General features: G+C 37.9%; 1 protein-coding gene across 1 annotated transcript in view; it reads left to right on the plus strand.

The window, feature by feature from the left end:
- CNTNAP2 (contactin associated protein like 2) overlaps positions 1-27,417 on the plus strand; it is a 2,079,227-nt gene that overhangs the window by 552,309 nt on the left and 1,499,501 nt on the right. The gene's annotated exons all lie outside the window — the stretch shown is intronic.

A 27,417-nucleotide genomic window follows, 5' to 3' on the forward strand; every position in this document is an offset into this window, starting at 1 on the left:
AAGCTTTACTTTTACAACTTAGGAGCAATAAAAATTCTGGATCCCTGGCTGACACTGTCTGTTATCATTCAACTAAATAATCCTTGCAGTTTGGCTGAGGACATACCTGTCTCCATTTTCTTAGTATTTGTTTTATTGTTTGATAGTTAATTACCTGCTAACAGGAGCTCCCCTTCCCTCCACCAAGAAATCATAAATACAGAAAGAGTAATAGCCTCTTCCCCCAAGATGTTCACGTTTGTCTCATTATTTGGTTCCTTTGACAGTTATTTATTTGAGAGGGCTCCTTTCTGTGTTCCAAATCCGCCAAAGTTAAGTGTGCGACTTCTGTCTTCGTATTTACTACTTGAACATGGTCTGTTTTTCTTTTACAATGATGTTTGTTCATTCATTGAAAGTGGCATCTGCTTTTCTTCTAGAATTGTCACATTCACGAGATGATTCACACTTATTAGGTCCTAAAGTAAAGGAAGATGTCTCTCACAAAAATATATCCCTCTATTTTTTAATTAAATCTAGTTTCTCCCCTATCCAATGTTAAAGCAAAAACAGTATTTATTTTTTCCATTGCTCTCTAATTCTAAAGGTTCTGCCTCTTCTCACTCTTCATAAGGAGCAAAGCTTGCCTGCATAGGATGTGGAATGTCATGTCATTTCCTTGGCCCTCTCTGTTCTGTTCCTTTCTGGGTTTCAGCATCTTTTCTTTTCTTTTCTTTTCTTTTTTTTTTTTTTTTGATTCTTTAGTTCAACAGTCACATTTGCTGAGTCTGTAAAGATGTCCAACGTCGCCATTGGCTTTTAACATAAAAGAGGAAAGCTAAGGTGGATATTTCACAAACAACGCTATGGCTGCTGATCTGAGAGAAAATACAGTTTTAGCGTGTTCTAATCTATGCCCTGAAACAACTTCAAATGGAATAAACTGAGAGAAATAGAAAAGAATCGGGGAGAAATGTGGCATCCAAAGTGATAAAATTCTATTTTTTTGCCTTTCCTCTTTTTTTTTTCAGACTTCAAAATGAATTAATTGGAACTATGTTAGAAATCCACATTTCAATTCACAGGCAGATTTCCAGATTTTAAAACAGAACAAAGCAAAACCACATTAACAATTACCTCTGCTTGAGCTATGGTCTTTGATGAGACTTTATTCTTATTTTTCATTAGCCCCCAATGACTTGCTTAATATTTTTGCTATCTTTACATATTAACGTATTTCTAATTGAAAAGGCATGACTTATTTGTCTTTGAATTCAATTCTCAAAGACATCTGAATGTCTGAAATCTCTCCCTCTCTCTCTCCCTCTCTCTCTCTCTCTCTCCCCCCCTTTAATGTTTTGTTTCTAAAGCAAGGTGGCTTTTTGGTTTTGTTCTTCTCCAAGAGGAAACTATTGTTTAAAATAAAAAAACAGGGACCGGAAATAACAAACTGATAAATGTCCCAAACTATCTTTATAGCATAAGCCCTAGGGAACAGCCTCCAGGATCTCTGGTTTCCATTCCATAAAGACCGATGGTGACCCAAATGTTGACATATGGAGAGAAACATCTATTGAACGGAATATATTGAGTTCGCTCCTCAAAAAAAAGACCTTTTTCTGGTTTCACAGTTAATTGTTTATAAAGGAAAGAAAAGTGTTTCTGCGGTCTCTTGTTTTATTATCCTCATATAAAACTTATTTTCCAGTTATATTCACAAGAAAGGACAGGGCTTCTGGTTTGGTGCACATTTCTGATGTTTGTGGTTTTTATCCCTATCGTTTGCTCCGAAATGCTGTCAGTACAGTTTCTCCAGCCCCATTTATCATCCTGTAGAGTGGTACCTCTTTACTGGCTCACTTTAGAATACCTGAGTTTGCTAATGTTGCAGCTTTCCATAATACAAAAGACCCTGGTAGTCTCCCTAGAGAAGGCAATTATGTATTATGCTTTGGGGACACAAAAAAACAGCTCATGCAGGGAAGTGCCTACAAACTCCGTTCCTGCTGGGGCTGACCCGAATCAATTTAAGACGCCAACAAATACAAATTGAGTTCTGGATAGAGGGTTCAAAACACCACATTTTTTTTACTGAAGAATCATCCTTCTAGGGTGGCTGCAAATACTGAATAATTTTCATGGTGATTACTAATGTTCAAAGGAACTCTAAAATAAAAATAAAATGGACACCTCTTTTGGAGTGTCTCATTTCCCTTTCCACTCAGCGTGTGTTATATATTCATGCTTTTTTGGTAGCTTGTATATCTTTCTTTGGTTTAATTCTTTAAGACTACTGTCTATGTTATATGTTAATAACATGTTATTGAATGTGTAAAGTGTGTGGGACCATTAAATACAGAAAGCAAACAAGACATTATTACTAAGGTATTATTTATAAAGAGAGAGATTATCTGGTTAAACATGTCAGACTGTGGGGTGTACACTATTTTGTAAGGCATACAACATGAACAGGGGCTGAGAGAGGGGCACCTGGACCATGCATTAGATGAACCTTGGCCCATTTGCATCCCAAGATGCCTAAGCCATGATCTCTGCCCCCCAGACATGTATAGCTTGGGGCAGAGTGGATGAAATTACTAATGAATTGTACTGATGTGTCATCAGTGCTATACTAGTGATGACCATTGTTCTATTTAGTTAGATGGATAATCTAGAGATTAATGCAAAGGTTTAGAACCAGCAACAATAATTTTTCTTCTCCTTAATGCATTAATGGTTTGGGGAATTTCATTCTAGTTCTAGCTGGTGAGGTATGGTGATACAGATAGGACTCCTTTGTCCAAGGGATTAGTGATTTAGAACATTTATTAGGTAAATTGAAGGATTGCCATTGTTAGAAAACAGTGGGCATTATGTCAAAACTATATTATAGGTTAGTGTTATTGGTGGAATTAAGTCCCAGAGAAAGGGGAAGGCCTGGACCCTGGTACCTGTGAACGTGACTCCGTTGGGATATAGGGTGTTTACAGATATCATCCAGTTAAAGTGAGGTCATTGGGGTGGGCACTAATTCAGTTTGACTGGTATCCTGATAAAAGAGGGAGTGCTGTGGCAACCAAGGGTACAGAGTGAAGACAGTTATGTGAACATGGAGGTGGAAACTGGAGTGATGCTGCCACAAGCCAAGAAACACCTGAGGCCACCAGAAACTGGAAGAGGCAAGGAAGGATTAGAGTGAGCATGGCCCTGCCAACACATGGATTTAGTAGAGTTCAGACTTCTATCCTCCAGAGCAGCGAGACAATATACTTGTGTTTTTCTAAGCTATCCACCTTGTGGTACTTTGATATGCACTTAGTAACCTTTTCCTTAACATTTAAAATTATACCTATTAAAAAAATTCACAAGTTGGATGAAAGAAGTTGACCAGAGTTATGGCATATAAAGCTGCAATTAGATTCAGTTAATAAATTACAGATGAGAAGCATTGTCACTAGTGACTCACCTGGGAAGGACTGTTAACGTTATTCAGAGAGTATATATTTAGAGAAGTTAGTTAAAGTGGTCAATTCAATTTGTTCGATAACATTTAGTGAATTTACTATATCCCACTTCCTTTTGGGAAAAGAAGGATGCAAAGATAAGAGATGATGTTAAAAATCAGGTTCTGCACGTAACAAAGACCATATATTTCCTTTTAGGAATCTTCTGTGAATTTCAGAATTCTCTATATGCTAACCACGCATTCTGTTTCCAAAGCTCAGGTCTTAACAGGAGTAGAGTTGCCAGGTAAAATACAGGAAGGCCAGTTAAATTTTTTTGCGGTATGCGGGCCTCTCACTGCTGTGACCTCTCCCGTTGCGAAGCACAGGCTCCGGATGCGCAGGCTCAGCGGCCGTGGCTCACAGGCCCAGCCACTCCGCGGCATGTGGGGTCTTCCCAGACCGGGGCACGAACCCGTGTCCCCTGCATCGGCAGGCAGACTCCCAACCACTGCACCACCAGGGAAGCCCCCAGTTAAATTTTTAATATCAGATAAACAACACACTACTTGCTTTTTTTAGTATAAGTGCGTCCTGTGCAGTATTTGTGGCATACTTACACTAAAATAAATATTCACTATCTGAGACTCAAATTTTACCAGCTGCCCGGTATTTTCATTTGCTAAGTGTGGCAACCTAGGTAGGGGTAAAAGTCATATCCAAGGAGTCAAAGAATCATCACCAGGAAGTGACTACATTAACTTCACTCCTGTTACTGCCTACTTACTATCTCAAGGGGTCAGTAACCATTTTCAGAGCCATTTGTAATACTAAGGTCTTAGGGTGATTTTGGTGATTAAATGAGGTAGTCCATTATCTGTGTTGGAATGACTCCTGTGGAATAGTCAGGACCCTGTAAATGTTGCATCAGATTGTTTTTTCATCATCCAAAGTAATGCTTAGTAGAGAACGATCTTGTGTCCCGAGGCAGGGTACAAGAGACGGCTGCATGCACGCATTTGTTAAGGATAATCTCTAATCCTTAGTGCCTGGTGAAGCATCTGACTTTAGAAACATCCAAGAGTCCGCCTGTTGAGTATGCATCCGTTGATATCACCAGTGTATTCTTTTCCTAGGGCTGCTGTGTCAAAGTACCACCAACTAGGTAGCTTAAAACAGCAGAAATTTATTCTCTCACTGTTCTGGAGGCTAGGAGTCTGAAATCCAGGCATTGGTAGGGGTGGTTCCTTCTAGAGGTTCTGAGGGTAAATATGTCCCATGCCTCTCCTAGGTTCTGGTGATAGCGATCTCTGGCCAATCTCTGACATTCCTTAGGGATCTCTGGCTGGCCTCCCTTAGCTTGTGTCACAGCAACACCAGTCTCTGCCTCCATCTTCCCATGGCTTTCTCTTTGTGTGTGTCTGTGTCTCTTCTTATCAGGACATCTGTCATATAGGATTAGGACCTACCCGAATCCAGTATGACCTCATCTTCACATGATTGATGCCAAGACCTTATTTCCAACTAAGTTCACTCACAGTACTCAGCGTTAGGACTTCGTCATGTACTGTGGGGGCACCCAATCCAACCCACAACAACCTTGTGTCTACGCTTCAGAGCTTTTTGAGAGCCTCAGGATTGCTTTTGATAACAATAGAGATGAAGCTTATTGTAATATTTGAGATGTCCCATGCAGTTTATCACTGGTGTAGAGAAATGAAAATGTTCCCTTTAAAAATATAGCGTTTTCTCCAATGTTTCTAGTGCAGAGTTTTAGAAACTATTTAGGGAAACGCATACCTAGGTGGTAATATATGAATACTATATTTAAACATTTTGTAATTATAAGATTAACTTCACAGCGTAGAATTTCCAACTTCAAGGAAGAAATATGGGAGAGAAAATTAGTAATAGAAACATTTTTTTTCCATCTTCCCTTATTTGTGGGCCTTCATCTCTATATTTTGACCTATTCAATATTTTTAAAGTATCATTCAGTTTTCAATTGTATAAACAGTGAGCCGAATGCTAAGATATTTTAAACTCTAATATTTTTGCGTGAAAATCTGTTTTCCTCGTTCTCCAAAGAAATGTCTATAAATTTGCTCAGACAATGAAACAAATGCCAACAGAGAGAATATAGCTATTCTTAAAAATTACAACTTTTACAGATACTTCCAAAATCGATGTGGTATAAGAAATAAGAAAAGTCCTGGGTTGTGAATGACCTTAAATGTGAGTTTACTCATTTATAAATGAGGATTAAATACATAACCATAATGACATTGCCGAGTTAAGATATTCCACATTGGTAAAGTGCCTGTAACAGATTTTTACATGGTAAATATTCAAAATATGTTTTTCTCTTCCCTTCTCCATTTTTTAAAAAACGCTCAGACATGGCGATTAAATGAAACAGGTGTATGTTACTGTTTGGGTTTTGCTTTTCTTTTTTTCTTGTGGCGAGATTATAGGGCATTGTTTATTTTTGGCATTTTTTTCTCTTGAAATTATAAATGCCTGAATTTGGAATGACTGTCATTCTAGTTGCTATTATGAAGGAGGATTTACTATAGAAAACATTTGGTCCTGTAAACCGCCATCAGCAGTTTTCAGGTGATCAATAGAATAAATGTGAGAAATACCACCCATGATATTGTTCTTGTCCAGTAAACTATTACTTGCTATACAGTGTCCTTTGCATTGCAAAGGATAACAGGATAGATTATGTACACCCGTTTTGCTAATTTCCAGGAAGCAACTGACTCACTGAAGCCTCCGTGGTGTATTTGGAATATAAATGCACATACTAATGGAGCTGATGTTATCGTCCTTAAAGATAAACAAAGTCAATAATTTACTACCACTGAAGAGAACTCTGCCTTAGATCCAGGCCACTTACCACAGGAAGGATACAGAGATGAAGTCATTTGTAAGCCACGTCCATCAGCTAACAGATGGTGAGGCAATTTCTGTGGCTCCTCACAGAAGAAATTTTCGACTAGCACGTATCTTTACACACCAAAATCAACTAATTTGGATAGCCTGCTTGTAATTTATGTAGATCTTTCCCAAGCACCTGTTATTTTCACTGGCATGCTGACTAAATACAGATCTTGGACATGTAGTGTCACCTTTTCTAGGACAGGTTGGCATTATGTAAGAACATCTTCAAATCTAGAATGGTGGGATCTATCCAGTAGGTATTTCTGTAAGAATGCATCTACAATTGTTAGCAGAGCAGACATCTGATGACAATTGTATTAGTCTGCTACTCTGTGGACCCACATCTGAAGAAAACGCTCATTGTAAACGACAGTTTTTTCCTGGACAAGGGAAGCAAGGATTGTTTTCTCTAAACGTCCATGGAAGTAGTCACAGGAGATTGTATCCGGATCAACTAGCATTCTACTGAGTATTATGCATGTCAGGAAAAGACAAGGCACTTGCTTTCATGTTGCTTATGAAGTAGAGAGATGGGATTCAATGGCTAAACAGACAGTTTTAACACATTGTGGCAAATGGTATCAGAAGGGTGCTCTGGAAGCATATGGAGGAGGTGGTCAACCCAGTCTTCAAAGACCGGGAAGCACTGTGAGGGAGAGAATGTCTAAATTGGGTTGTCCAGATGATTCAGACTTAGGTGCAGGGCAGATGCTCCAGGTAAGGGAACATCTTGATAAATTGCATGAACAAACAGTATGTTGGTTCTGGGGGAAAATGGAACAGTACGGGATGCCAGGGATGTTGTTAAGATGCCGCAGAGTGAGGTAGTGGAGAGGTTGTAGAAAGCCTGTAGGACTGAAAAGTGAGTTTCACCTTTATCACGCACGCAGTGGTGCATTGCAAACGACGTAAGCCGATTTGGTCATTCACGTTTATTAGGTTTGTTCCTTTGTTCGATATTCATATCTTCCAGTAGTTAGATGTAAGTAATGGCTACAGTTAGTTTGTTAACAGGAAAGCAAGCCTCAGTCCTAACTCTACTACAAATTAAAACATTTATAAGAGACAGTAGCAAGAAGCAGTCACAAAATCTGTTCTGTGAATTAAATGAAATCTGCAGCTTTCTGGCCTTTTAGACACTGTAACAAGATATTAAATTCAAGGCTCATGTGCAGATGTGACCATATTCAAGCAGCAGTACTTGGCTACATCTAGTCAAAAGCAAACAGCATAATCCTCTGTCAGCAGCTTAGGGTAGAACGAGAGGGGCTGTTAGGCTGGGTCATTGTTCGCAATGGAAATGTATTTGGTATAGACTACTGGCTTTGGTTCCTGAACCCTGTTCAGGAAAGGGGAGAGATGCCCACTCAATATTACTAGTCTCCGCATATCTTGAATACCTCTCATCTCACCAGTGAAAAATCATTTCAGTCATTCAGTATCCAGATAAATTCTCCAGGGCTGATGAGAGAGGAGGGCCATTGAAATTTTAGTGCTTACCTCAGGGAGATGGGCTTCTGGTTAGTCTCTCCATTGGTGACTAACTCTCCAGCACACTAACCCCATTCTCCACGAGGTTTCTTCATATGACAACTCACCATCTCTAGGGCACGAATCAAAACAACATATATGCGTATATCCCACTGTTGAGACAAAAGTCTTTTAAAGTAACATATAGACATTATAACAATGAGTTTTAAACATGGGATTGATATTAGTAGATTCCAATTTTTGAAAGCTGAAGGCAGAGGGGAAGGATCAATTTGAGAAGGACAAGCCAGACAGGAGGTCATTCCAACAGTCAGTACTGCGCCATTGATACTAAGGAAGAAAAGGAGGAAGTTTAGAGAAACGCATGTTTATGCTGTTGTATGACTCCAAAAATAAAAGGAAATTGTGTTAAACAATTACTAGCACAGATATGTAATTAAAACATATATGCATATACATACATATTTATGTTTCTATATATTTTTCTACTGTGTGTGGTGTGTACTAGGTAAGTAGATATATATTTGTATATACATATGTATATACATATATATGTATATATAAAGATATATCTATCTTTCTACCTAATAGAAAACAGATTTGGATTTTATTAAATTAGTAGCCCATCTAATGAGCTTAGTCTAAAAGCCCATTATGCCAGTTTGGTTGTTCTCATCTGTTTATTGTTTGCATCCATTTCTCTGCAAAATGTGAGAGCAATTACCTCTTCAAAAACCCTTCGAAGGACCCTTCACCTCAAAAATAACCTAAAATGGACAGCTTGTTGTTAGTCTAATCAAAATTCTAATATATTTTGAAAACTGTTGGGGGCTCTCCCGTTGCGGAGCACAGGCTCCGGACGCGCCGGCTCAGCGGCCATGGCTCACGGGCCCAGCCGCTCCGCGGCGTGTGGGATCTTCCCGGACCGCGGCACGAACCCGTGTCTCTTGCATCGGCAGGCGGACTCTCAACCACTGCGCCACCGGGGAAGGCCGAGAGGTGAGGGGCAGTAAAGCTAATTTAACATGTTAGCAAGGTTGTAGTTAATCAGTTTAACAATTAGATGATTAATAGCTGGGTAGTTAATCATCACCAGTCAGGAAAGCCTCTTAGTACACAATTAATTGTAAGTCAGCAACATCTTGCCATTATCTGTTACATCCAGACAGCTGTTAAATTTATGTTTCCTTTATCATCTGATGATATAATTTTATCATTTCCCTTACAACTCTTTCCTAACCCAAAATCAAGAGCAACATTCTATGAATACAATGATGAAAATAATGCTTCTAACATATAACAGTGTTTTCACTGGGATTGATTGGTAACAAACTCGATTTATTGTCTTTCTCTTTTCTAGATTTCAATAAAGATTATTGTCTCTGTAACTAATTTTGTCATTTAATATCACATTAACTTTCATTCTCATTTAATGGTTCTATATGTGCCTTGTTTTCCCCGATAGATTTTAAGCCCCTGTGTCTTGAACATCCTTTGCAGTCCCTTGTCTCATCCCACATTATACATATTAAATTAATATCTATAATTAAGCTGAACAGAATTGAGCCTGTGACATTTTCTCAGTAAGTTGGTAGCTTTGGTACTGTAAAATGTACCTGACAGTGCCTAATTATGTCACATCTGCAATATGGATTTCTGAATGAACCAGTGATGGAATTGGATAAGGGGCACAATGGGTCACTTTATTTATTTATCTATCTATCTTTTATTGAAATATAATTAATTTACAATTTTGTTTTAATTTCTGCTGTACAGCAAAGTGATTCAGTTATACATATATATATATATTCTTTTTTCATATTCTCTTCCCTTATGGTTTATCACAAGACATTGAATATAGTTCCCTGTGCTATACAGTAGGACCTTGTTGTTTATCCATTCTATATGTAATAGTTTCCTTCTGCTAACCCCAAACTCCCAATCCATCCCTCCCCTACCCCAGCCCCCTTGGCAACCACAAGTCTGTTTTCTGTCTTTGAGTCTGTTTCTGTTTCATAGATAGGTTCATTTGTGTCATATTTTAGATTCCACATATAAGTGATATCATACAGTATTTGTCTTTCTCTTTCTGACTTACTTCACTTAGTATGATAATCTCTAAGTCAATCCATGTTACTGCAAATGGCATAATTTCATTCTTTTTTATGGCTAGGTAGTATTCCATTGTATATATCTTTATCCATTCATCTGCCGATGGACATTTAGGTTGATTCCATGTCTTGGCTATTGAGAATGGTGCTGCTATGAATATAGGGGTGCATGTATCTTTTTGAATTATAGTTTTGTCCAGGAGTGGGATCACTAAATCTTACAGCAACTCTGTTTTTAGTTTTTTGAGGACCCTCCACACTGTTCTCCAGGGTGGCTGCACCAACTTACATTCCCACCAACAGTGTAGGAGGGTTCCCTTTTCTCCACACCCTCTCCAGCATTTGTTATTTGTAGACTTTTTAAAGATGGCCATTCTGACCGGTGTAAGGTGGGACCTCATTGTAGTTTTGATTTGCATTTCTCTAATAATTAGCGATGTTGAGCATCTTTTCATGTGCCTGTTGGCCATCTGTATGTCTTCTTTGGAGAAATGTGGTAATAACTTCTCTTTTCGATGAATAATGGACAAATTAGGCAATTATACTGCTATACAATTGTGTTTGCTTAAACATCAGGGCAAAGGATGTTACAAATCTTCATTCTATCTCTTTTTCCAACTTACCCTCAACCAAGCAGAACATGGGAATAGTTTTTGGCTTCTTAAGTATCCTCACCTGTATCGTATACCTTGGGGTAAAAACAAAGCCAGCATGGATTCATAGATTTTCAGTACATTGCCACTGTTTCTCCAAATCACTACAGTTGGAAACTTGCATCTTGCCACCTTCACTGAAGCCATAGTTAACTTAGACTGTTAGCTTTCTAACTGTTAACATTAGGAAATGGAGCAAGTTAAAGTCCGGGCCCACTATGACTCTGAAAAAAAAAGCCTAATTTACTGCTGACAGGCAATGACACAATAGTTCCTCCATTTGCAAACAAACAAGTATGACTAAATATGGACTCTTCTAGTTCTTGCCTTCACCTGGCAAACGTTTCTTATTTCACTTAACCCTAAGGCTTTATTCACTTTAATTAGGAATTGCTTAATGCACTATTTACCTAAGTCTCCTAAAATTTCATCATTTTTTTTCTCCTGTAGTTCTAAAATGCTAACATATCTCATGGATGTTATTTGTTACCATTCTAGATCTCATCTCCATCCAGCAGGCAAACAGATGTTTTCAAATGGATAATACTGATATTGCCACCTTTCTTGAAAGCATCCAATGTCTGCTGCTTGACATTTCCATATTCCACTGAGATAGAATAAAGCCCCAAATTCACGCCACTCCTTAGGGAGATTGGGCTCCACCTGTATCTGCCATCAGGCTGCAGCATCCTCCCTTTGCTCACTGTGGTCCTGGCACCCTGGCCTCCATTATTCAAGTCTGAGCTTGTTTCCAACTTTGCTACTGTGGTATCATCCCGTGTCGGTGTACCTTTCATCTGGAAGGCTCCATGCTGAGAAGGTCGTATGGGCAGCATCCTGTCATCACTAAGGTCTCCACTCTTCTGCTACTTTATATTAGAGAGGCCTTCCTGACCATCCTAAGTTAGCAGCCTCCCAACACTAGACCCCTCCTTTTTCTTTCACCCAGTTTATTCCTTATTTATAACTTACTGTTTATTACTATGTAAAATTATCTCATTTCTTTCTCTACCTATGTTCCTTCCTTCTCCCTGACTATGGTGTAAATATATAAGGACCGAGACCATGTGTGTATTGTTTACAGCTGTGTCCTCAGGGTCAAGAACCATACTTAGAACATAGATGCTCAATAAAAGTTTCCCAGTGAGTGACTAATGTTCAGTGAATACGATTCCCACTCTCTCTTTCATTGACTTTGTAATTCTTTCACTTAGCTCATTTCTCCTTTGGATTCCTTATTATTGATTGTATCGCTCCGCACTTCTAATGATTGCCTTCATACCTTTGTTTTAAATGATTACCACATTGGCAAATAATAGTTACTTTTTAAAAATTTTCATCGAATGCAGTGTTAGCTTATTTTAAAAGGAATTTTCCAGCCATAAAAACTGAACTAGGATTGTGCCATAACGGCAGGAGCCTCGTGTTTATTGTGTTCATAAACTCGTGACATTTTCCACCTCGAAGTGACTTTGGAGAGCATCTAGGACAAACTTTTATTTTACCCGTGAGAAACCTGAACGTTGGGAAGGTTAAATGATTTGCCAAAGGTCAGATCACTCGTGAGTAGCAGCTGAGGCTGAAACCAAAGTCCACTAGGCCTTGCTGTGTCCAGATTATACAAGAGCCTTCATGATTTCTAAGCTACTAATGTCTCAGGCTGGATGACAGCTTAGGAAAAGGAGCAGGCCAAAGGCACCAGAGTTGTCAGACTAGGGAGCAGATCACGGGGAAACATGGAATTACGTGAATATTTGCCCACTGCTTTTTATCTCCATCAGGCTTTTAATTCAGTGTTTAAGGAACATTTAGTGAGCAGGGCCCAAGAGATCTGGCTTCAAAGACCTAAGCAGTACAGGGAGAGTGAACCAAAAACCTTTCCTAAATTTAGAACATTGTCGGCAGTCCTTTGATATAACTCACCGTATCAGATTGGCAACCTGGAAATGTGTATCTTCTGTTGAGGAATACCTGAAAATCTCAAACTGAGAATTTGCCAGGAACTTTGTTAAGCTAAACAGCACAGAAAGATGTGGGCTAGAAAAGTAGAGAGCTATCATCTGTGCCTGATATTTGATTTCTTTAACATTTTTGCAGAAGTTGCTTCAGGGCAGAGGTTCTGTTTTGCTCATCATTGAAACCCAGTGTGCAGTGCAGGGCCTGGAACTTAGAAAGTGTTAAATCATTTGTTAAATAAATATATCAGCGTATATTTCTTAGTTTTAAGTTTTTAATAGTTATTTGAGTTTTGGTAGTAATCATATATATTTTTAAATTTTACATATATCTGAGCATCCAAATATATTAGAAAATACGACGATATTTACTGCTGACTGCCCAGTTTGGATTACATAATTATTCCCAGTGACAATCTATTATACATCAGGGAATTAGTATGTAAATCACTTTATACAGAGACCAGAAATTATCAAGTAGATCCTTATTTTTCCTTATGAACATTTAATGCCAGAATTTAAACTTCATGGAGATGTTTCAAAAGAGTTTTGTAGTAGTAGCCTCAGACTGGTTTGCATAGATCTCACACAATTTAAATTTAATGATTTTGCAGGTGTCATTTCTATGTTTAGCATGGATAATGTATAAAGCTCATTATACAAACACATCCATGTCACATATTCTAAAACTTGTTTTCCCTCAAATGTCATTATTTTGTTTCAACTTGAAATGAGTTTACCGTGCTGTTCCGGTGAAACTCAGAATGTGTCATGCATTCCTTGCTTCTATCCATTGTCGGTGAAGAAAGTATTTTATGTCAGCTACCTGGCCTAGCCTCATTTTTCTCTCTTGTTGAAATTATCTTCTGCTTTTATTGTTGTTCTTATATAATATTCTATCACTTTTATAAAGAAGAGAGAGAAATTCAGTGCATTCATAATTTAAAGGTTTACCCACATTATTGTTCTTCAGGGAATAGATTTCCAGCCTCTCTTTATAATTGATTTGATCATCATACCAAAAAAAAAAAAGAGAGAGAAGGAATATATTTAAGATATGTAGAAGAGAAACTACATTTTCAAAAGTTGGTATTGTAATCAGAAAAACTACCATCCACTCATAATCATAGAGTATTACTGGAAAGAAGCCTATTGGGATTAAGAATAAAAATTTTACTATGGCTTTAAAGAATCTCTAATGGGCCATGTAGACTAATTTTGCTAGTAGCTACTTTCTCCAAAATTCATGGTAAATAGGCATTTACTCAGTTTTGTCAAAGGTTCAGAAATCCAGACCCTCAGCAATTTGAAGTTGTGAGAACTGCAAACTAAGCCAATGTTAAGTTTACTTAGTGCCATCAATAAAAGTATTTATCCATGAAATCAAACATAGAAATGGAATATTTGGGGAGAAAGCATACTTCTCTTTTTGTTTATTATTTTTGTTTCTTTCATCCTTTGCATTATTATTATTACATTCAAAGAGGTAAAACCCAAGAAATAAAACTAAATGTATACATTAATATTTTTAATTTAACATTTTAAGCTGTATTTTAAAAATCTTTTAGATTTTGAAATAATTTCAATTAACCTTTTTTCTAGTTTGTTGGTACTAGTGAGGTTTCATATTCTAAGTAAGATTAAACAAGAATTACCTCATTTTACTACCATTTCCTAATATGAATAAATTGTCATCTAAAAAGTTGCGGCATGCTAACAGTTAAGGTTGAGTGGTTAAAATGTGCCATCATGTAGAAATTGCCCAGACTGAGAAAGAGAAAGACAAGTGAGGAAAAGAAGGAACCAGACAAGACTTGAGGAGAGGTGAGGATGGGGGGTATTGAGTGTGAGGCTGAAAAGAGGGATGAGTGAGGTTGGGGGTGGGAGAAGAGCTTTCTATTCCTACATCTGTTTCTTAATCATATACATGGAATGAGAGTTTTTCATAGTTCTTTTTGTTTCTTTGTTTTTGAATGTACAAGTATTTTTGATAGAATATAAAACCCTTCTCCTTACTCTCTCATCTTCTAGAATTTCTCAAATCTTGCTACATTGATATACTGATTTCTTGCAATGATTGAATAAGTCAGTTCCAATATGTCTGCCATTGCTTTGCTTAAAATAATAAATGATAAAGATGTTGGCAGTCTGCATCCATGATTCTGATCACCAAAACAAAACAAAAAATTTTTTTCATCATACAGTGCTATTAAAGATGAACCAGAATCATTTGGGGATAGTGGGTCAGATAAATCTCTTCTACACTGGAATCTCTGTGGGTGGAGTGGACCGTAGTCACTTAATGACCTTTCTCTACAGCCCTGCTGGTACCTCAGACAAAAACGAAGATGGCAGGATCCTACGTTTTCATTCCTGTGACCTCAGTTGGGGAAATATATATTTCTATTTCACGAGGATAAATTTGGGGCTATCCACCTTTTTATATCATCGCAGTATGAGTCCTCTTGAGAAAGGCAGGAGTATTAATGCATCCAGCAATAACAATAACAACAAGAACAATCACAACAACTAATACTTAGCACTTAGGTAGGTCAAGCCCTAGTCTAACTTGGGACATTTGTAAAGGCTCCACACAGCCTGTACATAAATATAGAAACCATGATTGCTTGTAATCTTGGAGACTTGGCATACATCTGCTATATAATTTGAAAACTACGGAAGGCTTATCAAAAGAAAGGAAAGTTGTTCTGGGATAACTGGGAGAACATATTAAAATAGAAATATGGAACCTTCAAAGAGTTTTCAAAAAACATATTAGGTTGTTACCTAAAGATGGGGGTAACTGTAGAAGAAGGAAGAGATGCAGACTCCTAAATTTAGTGTAAATATATTGCTACTAAAAAATAACAAGATAAAAATCTAAACAACATCTGAAGATTTAAGTGTTCAACAACCCAGTTCAAAAATCTTCATGTAGGAAAAATAACAATTTTATGAAAACAGAAAATTATCTCATGTGACTTTCTAGAGCTGACTGATTATAACTTTTGTATAAAGTTTATATAATATAGATTCTGCATAAGTCAACATATCCAGTGTCAAGACAATAAGTTAAAATGTGGCTTGGTTATAAAGGGAAAAACTCTGGATCAAGTATTTAGGACTGTACAATGCAAGATTAGTAATGTTGAACGCTAAACAATTTTAAATATTGGTGATGCTGCTTGTATTTAAACAAATGAATTTTAGCTGTACTCCCAACTTCTGAAAACTCTGCCTTTACAAAGTGATGCTAAAATATGCATAATATCCTTTCCTCAGAGAATCTCAATGTGTTTTCTAGAATTAAAACTGACTGTCCAAACTAGGTCACCCAGACCCCTTAATTTTGTGTAATGCTGTTATCTTTCACCTCCTGAGTTTTCACAAAATCTATTTTTATTTTCTGAAGCAGTGGAGGATATATATATGAAATGCAGCTAAATGGACCAAGAAAGAAACCCAGATGTTTAACCATGAAATCTAAATTTGAAACAGTCTTTTGGAAATGCACTGAAATGTTTCCGAAATATCATGAAGACCAAAACAGTTTGCTGTTGAAATGACCTTCATGGTGAACAGTATCAACATTCTGAGATTTATGTGGGAAGTATTCTTTCTTTTTCATCTCAACTTTACCATTGGGTGATAAAAACAGATTCCTGGGATATCATTCTTACCAAAACCAAAGTCAATATGATTTTAAATTGAAGTTAAAAAAATTAGCTTGAAATATATATATACTTAATTACATATTGTGGTGATACCTCATATTAATCTTACCAGCACTGCTCATTACAGATATTTTCAACTATATACCTGTGAGATAATAGGTAGAGCATAGAACCAGGCTACATGATAATCTACTTGAATAATCTTTAATTATATGAAAATAATAGAAATAAACATAATACCTGTTTTACAGTTGAATGACGAGATTACCTAACTGCCAAGGACAAACACATTATAGGGCCAGCGTTTCTGTCTCCAGGGTCCACATGCCTAACTTATATTCTACAAGCAATATACTTCACATCAATAAACAATGCTCTTAAACATAGGGAATGTAATTTGAAGAAAATGTGTTTTAGTTGGCAGCCATGATTCTGAAATCCAGTAATCATTCAATCACCTCTTTCAAGTTGAAAGTCTTCGGTGAGATATAATGGAAAGGATAAAATGAGACTCTAATGAAAGTGTGTGCCAACTCCCTTTGTGTTTCATTCAAGGAACACGTCAAGAGTATGAGCCATTTGGGGTGATATCTAGCAAGTAAATTGAAAGACATCAAAAAATATGGGGAAGGCTATTTTAGAAGCATGCAGTATTTGTGCTTCTGTGTCTGGCTTATCTCACTTAGCATAATGTCCTCAAGGTTCATCCATGTTGTCACATATTACAGGATTTCCTTCTTTTTCAATGCTGAACATCCCATCATAGATATATTCCACTTTTTAAAATCCATTCATCCATCAGTGAACATTTATGCTGTTTTCACATTTCAGCTATTGTGAATAGTGCCTCAATGAACATGGGGATGATAATATCTCTTTGAGATCCTGATTTCTAATTCTTTGGGATAAAAATGCCAGTTAACGCAAGATGAATACTTTCTAGAGTTCTGCTATACGACATTGTGTGTTTAGATAACAATACTGTGTTATACACTTAAAAAATTGTTAGGAGGGGGGCCTCCCTGGTGGCGCAGTGGTTGAGAGTCCGCCTGCCGATGCAGGGGGCACGGGTTCGTGCCCCGGTCCGGGAGGATACCACGTGCCGCGGAGCGGCTGGGCCCGTGAGCCATGGCCCCTGAGCCTGCGCGTCTGGAGCCTGTGCTCCGCAACGGGAGAGGCCACAAGAGTGAGAGGCCCGTGTACCGCAAAAAAAAAAAAATTGTTAGGAGGGTAGATCTCATGTTAAGTGTCCTTACCACAGTGATAAAAAATAAAATAAATGAACAGAGGCAATACAAACAAGATCATTGGGAAGCTCTGGGAAGCTTGACATTGACATTGACATTGACAACAGAATCATGGCAAAGTTCAGAGAATAAAAAAAGTCAGACACTGGGAAAACGACTCCACAAATTGCATTCATTCTCTGCCTTTGAGGGAGCAGTGAGGCATGGCCTTACCGGGATCTGAAGATGTAATACTCAACTTGTGCTAAATGCTTTGACTGAACATTTAAAACCTGCAACGATAGCATGAGAGAAGAACTATTGTTATTCCCATTTCTTTTGTGAGGAAAGTGAGATGCACAGATGTTTATGAATTCATCAGGGTAATTGCTGCTAATAAAGCGTCAAGCCAGGGGCAGTTCAGAGGAAGGCAGCCTGACTCCAGAATCCTAGAGCTCTGTCACTATGCTGTGTCGCCTCCCAGGAAATCCTGGAGTTGTAAGAGTGATTGGAGTGTATAGAATGAAGCATAGTAGGAAGAAAAATCAAGTATTTCATCCAAAGAAATAAAGGATTACAAACTATAGTAGCATACATTCCTCAGAAACTGGATCATATGAGTAAAAGCACAGATGAATGAAAAGACATATCACTGATGACTTTTATGAATTATATTTGAGATGAATGGTAACTTCTTAGGAAATATATTTTAGGTAATTTTGGATAATTGTTTTTAAAATTTCTTCTTGATATGTTAAAAATAACCAGTAGAGGGAGCTTTTAACCATGAGTTTGTATTCCATTAAGAAAAGAATTAAAGTGTGAGGAAAAGTAAAACAATCCTAAATATGATGTTTGTATGAAATTGTAAAGAAGCCATAGATGAGCTAGGATTTTTATTGCTGGCAAGTTACTTTAGAAAGCAATTGTGAGGCTTTTTTTTTTTTTTTTTTTTTTTTGCGGTGCATGGGCCTCTCACTGTCGTGGCCTCTCCCGTTGCGGAGCACAGGCTCTGGGCGCGCAGGCTCAGCGGCCATGGCTCACGGGCCCAGCCGCTCCGCGGCATGTGGGATCTTCCCGGACCAGGGCACGAACCCGCGTCCCCTGCATCGGCAGGCGGACTCTCAGCCACTGCACCCCCAGGGAAGCCCCTGAAGACTATCTTCAATGGAGAAAATATCAAGAGCAAAATCTCTGATGTTGATATGAGCCTGGAGGGAGAGAAATGACATATGAATAACCAAAGGTTAATCTGGGAGAGAAAGGAAACAGACTTGAAAGTCTTGTCAGGCTGTGAGCAGTCTCCAGGAGCTGAAAGTGAAGTAGTAGATGGTAGGAAACCGGAGCACACTCTGTCCATACTAGGGTAGCACCAGGAGTGGGGAGGGCTGGGTCTGAGAAGGATGGAGTTGGAAGATAGTAAGGAAGTAGAAGAGATTGGAAAGAAGAAACTCAACAAGAGGCAATAAAATAATCGAGACGTGAAGTGATTAACTTAGCTAGATGTGTTGGCCTGTTTTGCAAACCATATAATAAACTCTCCTTACTGAACAACTGTTACAGAGTGTAGTGATGATAATAACAATAATAATTACGTGCTTTCACTCTTTTGCTTCTCCTTTTAGATCACATTAAAAAAAAAAAAAATTGAAGCTCGCTTTGGCAGTGCTCCAGCGAGCCAGTTTGTGGAATTTTTATCCATCTGCCTTAGTTTCCTGACTGCTTAGTTTGCAGTCTTTTTTTTTTTGTCTTTTATTTATTTACTTCTCCAGAACATAAATAAATAATATTTATTTCTCTAAAGCAGCAACCAGATAGAATGAGGATAGATGTTCAGCATCCGTTCCCATCATTCTTAAGAGTCTTCTTTAGAAACACTTTTGCATGATCGGCTTCTGACGACCCATCACCAGCATATTCACCCTTCGTCTTCCTGACTTGCAAAGGAAGAGACAAGATTAATCCAGTCATAAGGTCCATATACATAACTTGTGGAAAATAGTGAAGGTAGAAAGATTATTCGGGGTCTTCAATGCCAGACCGAAGGGTAATATTGAACCGCTGTAAAGTTTGAAGTAGAAGGTGATACTGTTAAGTAAACTCTTTAGAAAGCTTGGTGTGGGGATGGTCTTAGGACAGACTCGAGAGAGGAAGATTAGCAGTGAAGAGAAACAAGAAGGCTGTACAGTCCCATAAATGTGAATTGATTTTGCTGGAAATGAAGGAGAGCAGTTAAATGGGTAAAAATAGAACAGTAAAAATCGATGATTTATTAGATGTGAAAATGGAGGAAATGATGACATATATCCAGCTGAAATGACTTGGTGCCATAATGAAAATGTTCAGGAAGAGAACTAACAAGGAGCTGAAAACTGTGAGTTTGTTTTAGGCGCACTGATTTTCAGCCCTAGCATGAGTATAGACAAATGTACAAATATTTTAAAGATATTACCAGTATTCTCATAATGTGATGGTGTAGATCCCATAAAGGAGACTGACATTGTGAAGGTTAAATTGCTTTCATTTTTAAAAAAATATAGAAGTCAATAGAAATTAGATAATTTTTGCAGGAAAATATTTGGCTGAAGGTAGCAAAACTATTTTTTCTTTCAAACATCTGCATTGAAACCCTGATAGGTATTTCATGCCACTGCTTTTTTGTAATTTGAAATCTAGAGTTAACTTGGTTACATCAGTCAATATGCTATCAACTCTGACATAGTGGAATTGATTAGTGAAGATCAGTGCTTGTGAATTAGAATTAAAATTTCCCCTATTTTTTTTAACATCTTTATTGGGGTATAATTGCTTTACAATGGTGTTTTAGTTTCTCCTTTATAACAAAGTGAATCAGTTATACATATACATATGTTCCCATATCTCTTCCCTCTTGCGTCTCCCTCCCTCCCACCCTCCCTATCCCACCCCTCCAGGCGGTCACAAAGCACTGACCTGATATCCCTGTGCTATGCGGCTGCTTCCCACTAGCTATCTACCTTACATTTGGTAGTGTATATATGTCCATGCCTCTCTCTCGCTTTGTCACAGCTCACCCTTCCCCCCCCCATATCCTCAAGTCCGTTCTCCAGTAGGTCTGTGTCTTTATTCTTGTCTTACCCCTAGGTTCTTCATGACATTTTTTTTTCTTAAATTCCATATATATGTGTTAGCATATGGTATTTGTCTTTCTCTTTCTGACTTACTTCACTCTGTATGACAGACTCTAGGTCCATCCACCTCAATACAAATAACTCAATTTCGTTTCTTTTTATGGCTGAGTAATATTCCATTGTATATATGTGCCACATCTTCTTTATCCATTCATCCAATGATGGGCACTTAGGTTGTTTCCATCTCCGGGCTATTGTAAATAGAACTGCAATGGACATTTTGGTAAATGACTCTTTTTGAATTTTGTTTTTCTCAGAGTATATGCCCAGTAGTGGGATTGCTGGGTCACATGGTAGTTCTATTTGTAGTTTTTTTAAGGAACCTCCATACTGTTCTCCATAGTGGCTGAACCAATTCACATTCCCAACAGCAGTGCAAGAGTGTTCCCTTTTCTCCACACCCTCTCCAGCATTTATTGTTTCTAGATTTTTTGATGATGGCCATTCTGACTGGTGTGAGATGATATCTCATTGTAGTTTTGATTTGTATTTCTCTAATGATTAGTGATGTTGAGCATTCTTTCATGTGTTTGTTGGCAGTCTGTATATCTTCTTTGGAGAAATGTCTATTTAGGTCTTCTGCCCATTTTTGGAACGGGTTTTTTTTGTTGTTGTTATTGAGCTGCATGAGCTGCTTGTAAATTTTGGAAATTAATCCTTTGTCAGTTGCTTCATTTGCAAATATTTTCTACCATTCTGAGGGTTGTCTTTTGGTCTTGTTTATGGTTTCCTCTGCTGTGCAAAAGCTTTGAAGTTTCATTAGGTCCCATTTTTTTATTTTTGTTTTTATTTCCATTTCTCTAGGAAGTGGGTCAAAAAGGATCTTGCTGTGATTTATGTCATAGAGTATTCTGCCTATGTTTTCCTCTAAGAGTTTGATAGTTTCTGGCCTTACCTTTAGGTCTCTGATCCATTTTGAGCTTATATTTGTGTATGGTGTTAGGGAGTGCTGTAATCTCATACTTTTACATGTACCTGTCCAGTCTTCCCAGCACCACTTTTGGAAGAGGCTGTCCTTTCTCCACTGTACATTCCTGCCTCCTTTATCAAAGATAAGGTGACCATATGTGCGTGGGTTTATCTCTGGGCTTTCTATCCTGTTCCATTGATCTATCTGTTTTTGTGCTGGTACCATGCTGTCTTGATTACTGTAGCTTTGTAGTATAATCTGAAGTCAGGGAGCCTGATTCCTCCAGCTCCGTTTTTCGTTCTCAAGATTGCTTTGGCTATTCAGGGTCTTTTGTGTTTCCATACAAATTGCGAAATTTTTTGTTCTAGTTCTGTGAAAAATGCCAGTGGTAGTTTGATAGGGATTGCATTGAATCTATAGATTGCTTTGGGTAGTAGAGTCATTTTCACAATGTTGATTCTTCCAATCCAAGAACATGGTATATCTCTCCATCTATTTGTATCATTTTTAATTTCTTTCATCAGTGTCTTATAATTTTTCTACATACAGGTCTTTTGTCTCCTTAGGTAGGTTTATTCCTAGATATTTTATTCTTTTTGTTGCAATGGTAAATGAGAGTGTTTTCTTGATTTCACTTTCAGATTTTTCATCATTAGTGTATAGGAATGCCAGAGATTTCTGTGCATTAATTTTGTATCCTGCTACTTTACCAAATTCATTGATTAGCTCTAGTAGCTTTCTGGTAGCATCTTTAGGAATCTCTATGTATACTATCATGTCATCTGCAAACAGCAACAGCTTTACTTCTTCTTTTCCGATTTGGATTTCTTTTATTTCCTTTTCTTCTCAGATTGCTGTGGCTAAAACTTCCAAAACTATGTTGAATAAGATTGGTGAGTGTGGGCAACCTTGTCTTGTTCCTGATCTTAGTGGAAATGCTTTCAGCTTTTCACCATTGAGGATGATGTTGGCTGTGGACTTGTCATATATGGCCTTTATTATGTCGAGGGAAGTTCCCTCTATGCCAACTTTCTGCAGGGTTTTTATCATAAATGGGTGTTGAATTTTGTCAAAAGCTTTTTCTGCATCTATTGAGATGATCATATGGTTTTTCTCCTTCAATTTGTTAATATGGTTTATCACATTGATAGATTTGTGTATATTGAAGAATCCTTGCATTCCTGCGGTAAACCCCACTTGATCATGGTGTATGCTCCTTTTAATGTGCTGTTGGATTCTGTTTGCTAGTATTTTGTTGAGGATTTTTGCATCTATGTTCATCAGTGATATTGACCTGTATTTTTCTTTCTTTGTGACATCCTTGTCTGGTTTTGGTGTCAAGGTGATGGTGGCCTCGTAGAAGGAATTTGGGAGTGTTCCTCCCTCTGCTGTATTTTGGAAGAATTTGAGAAGGATAGGTGTTAGCTCTTCTCTAAATGTTTGATAGAATTCACCTGTGAAGCCATCTGGTCCTGGGCTTTTGTTTGTTGGAAGATTTTTACTCACAGTTTCAATTTCAGTGCTTGTGATTGGTCTGTTCATATTTTCTATTTCTTCCTGATTCAGTCTTGGCAGGTTGTGCATTTCTATGAATTTGTCCATTTCTTCCAGGTTGTCCATTTTATTGGCATAGAGTTGCTTGTAGTAATCTCTCATGATCTTTTTTATTTCTGCAGTGTCAGTTGTTACTTCTCCTTTTTCATTTCTAATTCTATTGATTTGAGTCTTCTCCCTTTTTTTCTTGATGAGTCTGGCTAGTGGTTTATCAATTTTGTTTATCTTCTCAAAGAACCAGCTTTTAGTTTTATTGATCTTTGCTATCGTTTCCTTCATTTCTTTTTCATTTATTTCTGATCTGATTTTTATGATTTCTTTCCTTCTGCTAACTTTGGGGGCTTTTTTATTCTTCTTTCTCTAATTGCTTGAGGTGCAAGGTTAGGTTGTTTATTCGAGATGTTTCCTGCTTCTTAAGGTGGGCTTGTATTGCTATAAACTTCCCTCTTAGAACTGCTTTTGCTGCATCCCATAGGTTTTGGGCCGTTGTGTCTCCATTGTCATTTGTTTCTAGGTATTTTTTTATTTCCTCTTTGATTTCTTCAGTGATTATTTCATTAATAAGTAGTGTATTGTTTAGCCTCCATGTGTTTGTATTTTTTACAGATCTTTTCCTGTAATTGATATCTAGTCTCATGTCATTGTGGTCAGAAAAGATACTTGATACAATTTCAATTTTCTTAAATTTACCAAGGCTTGATTTGTGACCCAAGATATGATCTATCCTGGAGAATGTTCCATCAGCACTTGAGAAAAATGTGTATTCTGTTGTTTTTGGATGGAGTGTCCTATAAATATCAGTTAAGTCCATCTTGTTTAATGTATCATTTAAAGCTTGTGTTTCCTTATTTATTTTCATTTTGGATGATCTGTCCTTTGGTGAAAGTTGGGTGTTAAAGTCCCCTACTATGAATGTGTTACTGTCGATTTCCCCTTTTATGGCTGTTAGTATTTGCCTTATGTATTGAGGTGCTCCTATGTTGGGTGCATAAATATTTACAATTGTTATATCTTATTCTTGGATCGATCCCTTGATCATTATGTAGTGTCCTTCTTTGTCTCTTCTAATAGTCCTTATTTTAAAGTCTATTTTGTCTGTTATGAGAATTGCTACTCCAGCTTTCTTTTACTTTCATTTGCGTGGAATATCTTTTTCCATCCCCTTACTTTCAGTCTGTATGTGTCTCTAGGTCTGAAGTGGGTCTCTTACAGACAGCATATATATGGGTCTTGTTTTTGTATCCATTCAGACAATCTGTGTCTTTTGGTGGAAGCATTTAGTCCATTTACATTTAAGGTAATTATCGATATGTATGTTCCTATTCCCATTTTCTAAATTGTTTTGGGTTCATTATTATAGGTCTTTTCCTTCTCTTGTGTTTCTTGTCTAGAGAAGTTCCTTTAGCATTTGTTGTAAAGCTGGTTTGGTGCTGCTGAACTCTCTCAGCTTTTGCTTGTCTGTAAAGGTTTTAATTTCTCCATCAAATCTGAATGAGATCCTTGCTGGGTAGAGTAATCTTGGTTGTAGATTTTTCTCCTTCATCAGTTTCAGTATGTCCTGCCACTCCCTTCTGGCTTGCAGAGTTTCTGCTGAGAGATCAGCTGTTAACCTTATGGGGATTCCCTTGTGTGTTATTTGTTGTTTTTCCCATGCTGCTTTTAATATGCTTTCTTTGTATTTAATTTTTGACAGTTTGATTAATATGTGTCTTGGCGTATTTCTCCTTGGATTTATCCTGTATGGGACTCCCTGTGCTTCCTGGACTTGATTGACTATTTCCTTTCCCATATTAGGGAAGTTTTCAACTATAATCTCTGCAAATATTTTCTCAGTCCCTTTCTTTTTCTCTTCTTCTTCTGGAACCCCTATAATTCGAATGTTGGTGCGTTTAATGTTGTCCCAGAGGTCTCTGAGACTGTCCTCGGTTCTTTTCATTCTTTTTTCTTTGTTCTGCTCTGCAGTAGTTATTTCCACTATTTTATCTTCCAGGTCACTTATCCGTTCTTCTGCCTCAGTTATTCTGCTGTTGATCCCATTTAGAGTCTTTTTCATTTCATTTATTGTGTTGTTCATCATTGTTTGTTTCATCTTTAATTCTTCTAGGTCCTTGTAAATGTTTCTTGCATTTTGTCTATTCTATTTCCAAGATTTTGGATCATGTTTACTATCATTATTCTGAATTCTTTTTCAGGTAGACTGCCTATTTCCTCTTCATTTGTTAGGTCTGGTGCGTTTTTACCTTGCTCCTTCATCTGCTGTGTGTTTTTCTGTCTTCTCATTTTGCTTATCTTACTGTGTTTGGGGTCTCCTTTTTGCAGGCTGCAGGTTCGTAGTTCCTGTTGTTTTTGATGTCTGTCCCCAGTGGCTAAGCTTGGTTCAGTGGGTTGTGTAGGCTTCCTGGTGTAGGGGACTAGTGCCTGTGTTCTGGTGGATGAGGCTGGATCTTGTCTCTTTAGTGGGCAGGTCCACGTCTGGTGGTGTGTTTTGGGGTGTCTGTGGACTTATTATGATTTTAGGCAGCCTCTCTGCTAATGGGTGGGGTTGTGTTCCTGTTTTGCTAGTTTTTTGGCATAGGTTGTCCAGCAGTGTAGCTTGCTTGTCGTTGAGTGAAGCTGGGTGCTGGTGTTGAGATGGAGATCTCCGGGAGATTTTCGCCATTTGATATTATGTGGAGCTGGGAGGTCTCTTGTTGACCAGTGTCCTGAAGTTGGCTCTCCCACCTCAGAGGCACAGCACTGACTCCTGCCTGCAGCACCAAGAGCCTTTCATCCACACGGCTTGACGGTGGACTCTAATCTCAACAGTCCTGTTAGACAGCAATATGACAGCATCTAGTAAAATGTCATATTTTGGTGAATCACAGGCCCATTGGTAAATGCAGTCCTATCCGAAGGAAATGCCATACACTCCTTAACTTAGTTGTTTGATCCTTTATTTCCTTGGCGCTTGTCCAATTTCACTTGCTCATAGGGTGCGGTGTCCACAGGCCTCTCACCCAGGACTTCAGACCAGAGTTCCTAGTGCGAAACGGCTGTGCTGACAGCTCTGCTCTGGGCGGGGTACAGAAGCTGCACACAACACTCCAAAATTTCCCCTATTTTGTTATTATGGGGAAAGCGTGTCAGAGTCCAGAGGAAATAACAATAGGTATTATATGACAAGGGACTTGACAAGATGGCTCGTGTGCCTCCTTTAAAATCGAACCATCGGAAGAGTTCATTGGACAAAGTTGTAGAAGGCCTGTTTTTCTGAACTTGACACGATGACCTTATTCACCAGGGGTATGTGTCATCCCCAGAATGCTTATAAATGCATGTTATTACACTCTGATGATTAGATCAAGTTATGCATGTATACTTTTGTCTTTAGATCAAGTTATGCATGTATACTTTTGTCTTTAGCTCAAAAATAATAAAAAGGTCACTCATTTTAGAAGGACATTTTGGAAGCTCCATTGTAACTCACTATTTTCTTTGCAATTCCTGCCTAATGCAGTGACATTTTATTTTAACATGTGTCTTTTAAGTATATGTCTGAAAATCATAAGCATGCATGGCACTAGCCTCTGGATAAATTTACATGAATAAAATGGTAATATGACTATATGTGGCCTTCAGTCAGTAGCACTAATGAATGATGTTTATAAAGGAGAGCTAATATTTTTAAGCGCCAAGCCATAGGGAACAGCAGCCCAAAGAAAGCCAAACTGTAAGTCATGACAGAAACAGAAGCATTCTGGGAAATATCACTTCGGCATTAACTTGTGGGAATAATTGCAAATGTTTTTGCTTAAATTTGAAAGAGTTCAGGAAGAGTTTTCTTTTTTAAGTTAGTAGTTTTTGCAATAAAAAATATATTTAGGGCTTCCCTGGTGGCGCAGTTGGTGAGAGTCCGCCTGCCAGTGCAGGGGACACGGGTTCGTGCCTCGGTCCGGGAAGATCCCACATGCCGCGGAGCGGCCGGGCCCGTGAGCCATGGCTGCTGAGCCTGCGCGTCCAGAGCCTGTGCTCCACAACAGGAGAGGCCACAGCAGTGAGAGGCCCGTGTACCGCAAAAAACAAAACAAAACAAACAAACAAAAAATATTTAATTTTAAATAACATTTTAACAAGAATCTTGACAACCTGGTTAAATATCAAAGAATTAAACTAGATATATACTAAATATTAGCAAAAGTAAACCTTATTTAAAGAGATGATTTCAAAGACTTCCATTTTCAAGCTGATTCTTCTTTCATTATTTAAAATTAGTAGAGAGACCAGAAACTGATTCTGGCTCACGTACTTTTCTCATTTAATTAGCAA

The sequence above is a fragment of the Monodon monoceros genome, unplaced genomic scaffold (assembly GCF_005190385.1).
Source record: "Monodon monoceros isolate NGI ecotype Baffin Bay Population unplaced genomic scaffold, NGI_Narwhal_1 Super_Scaffold_2, whole genome shotgun sequence".
NCBI classification, from domain to species: Eukaryota; Metazoa; Chordata; class Mammalia; order Artiodactyla; family Monodontidae; genus Monodon; species Monodon monoceros.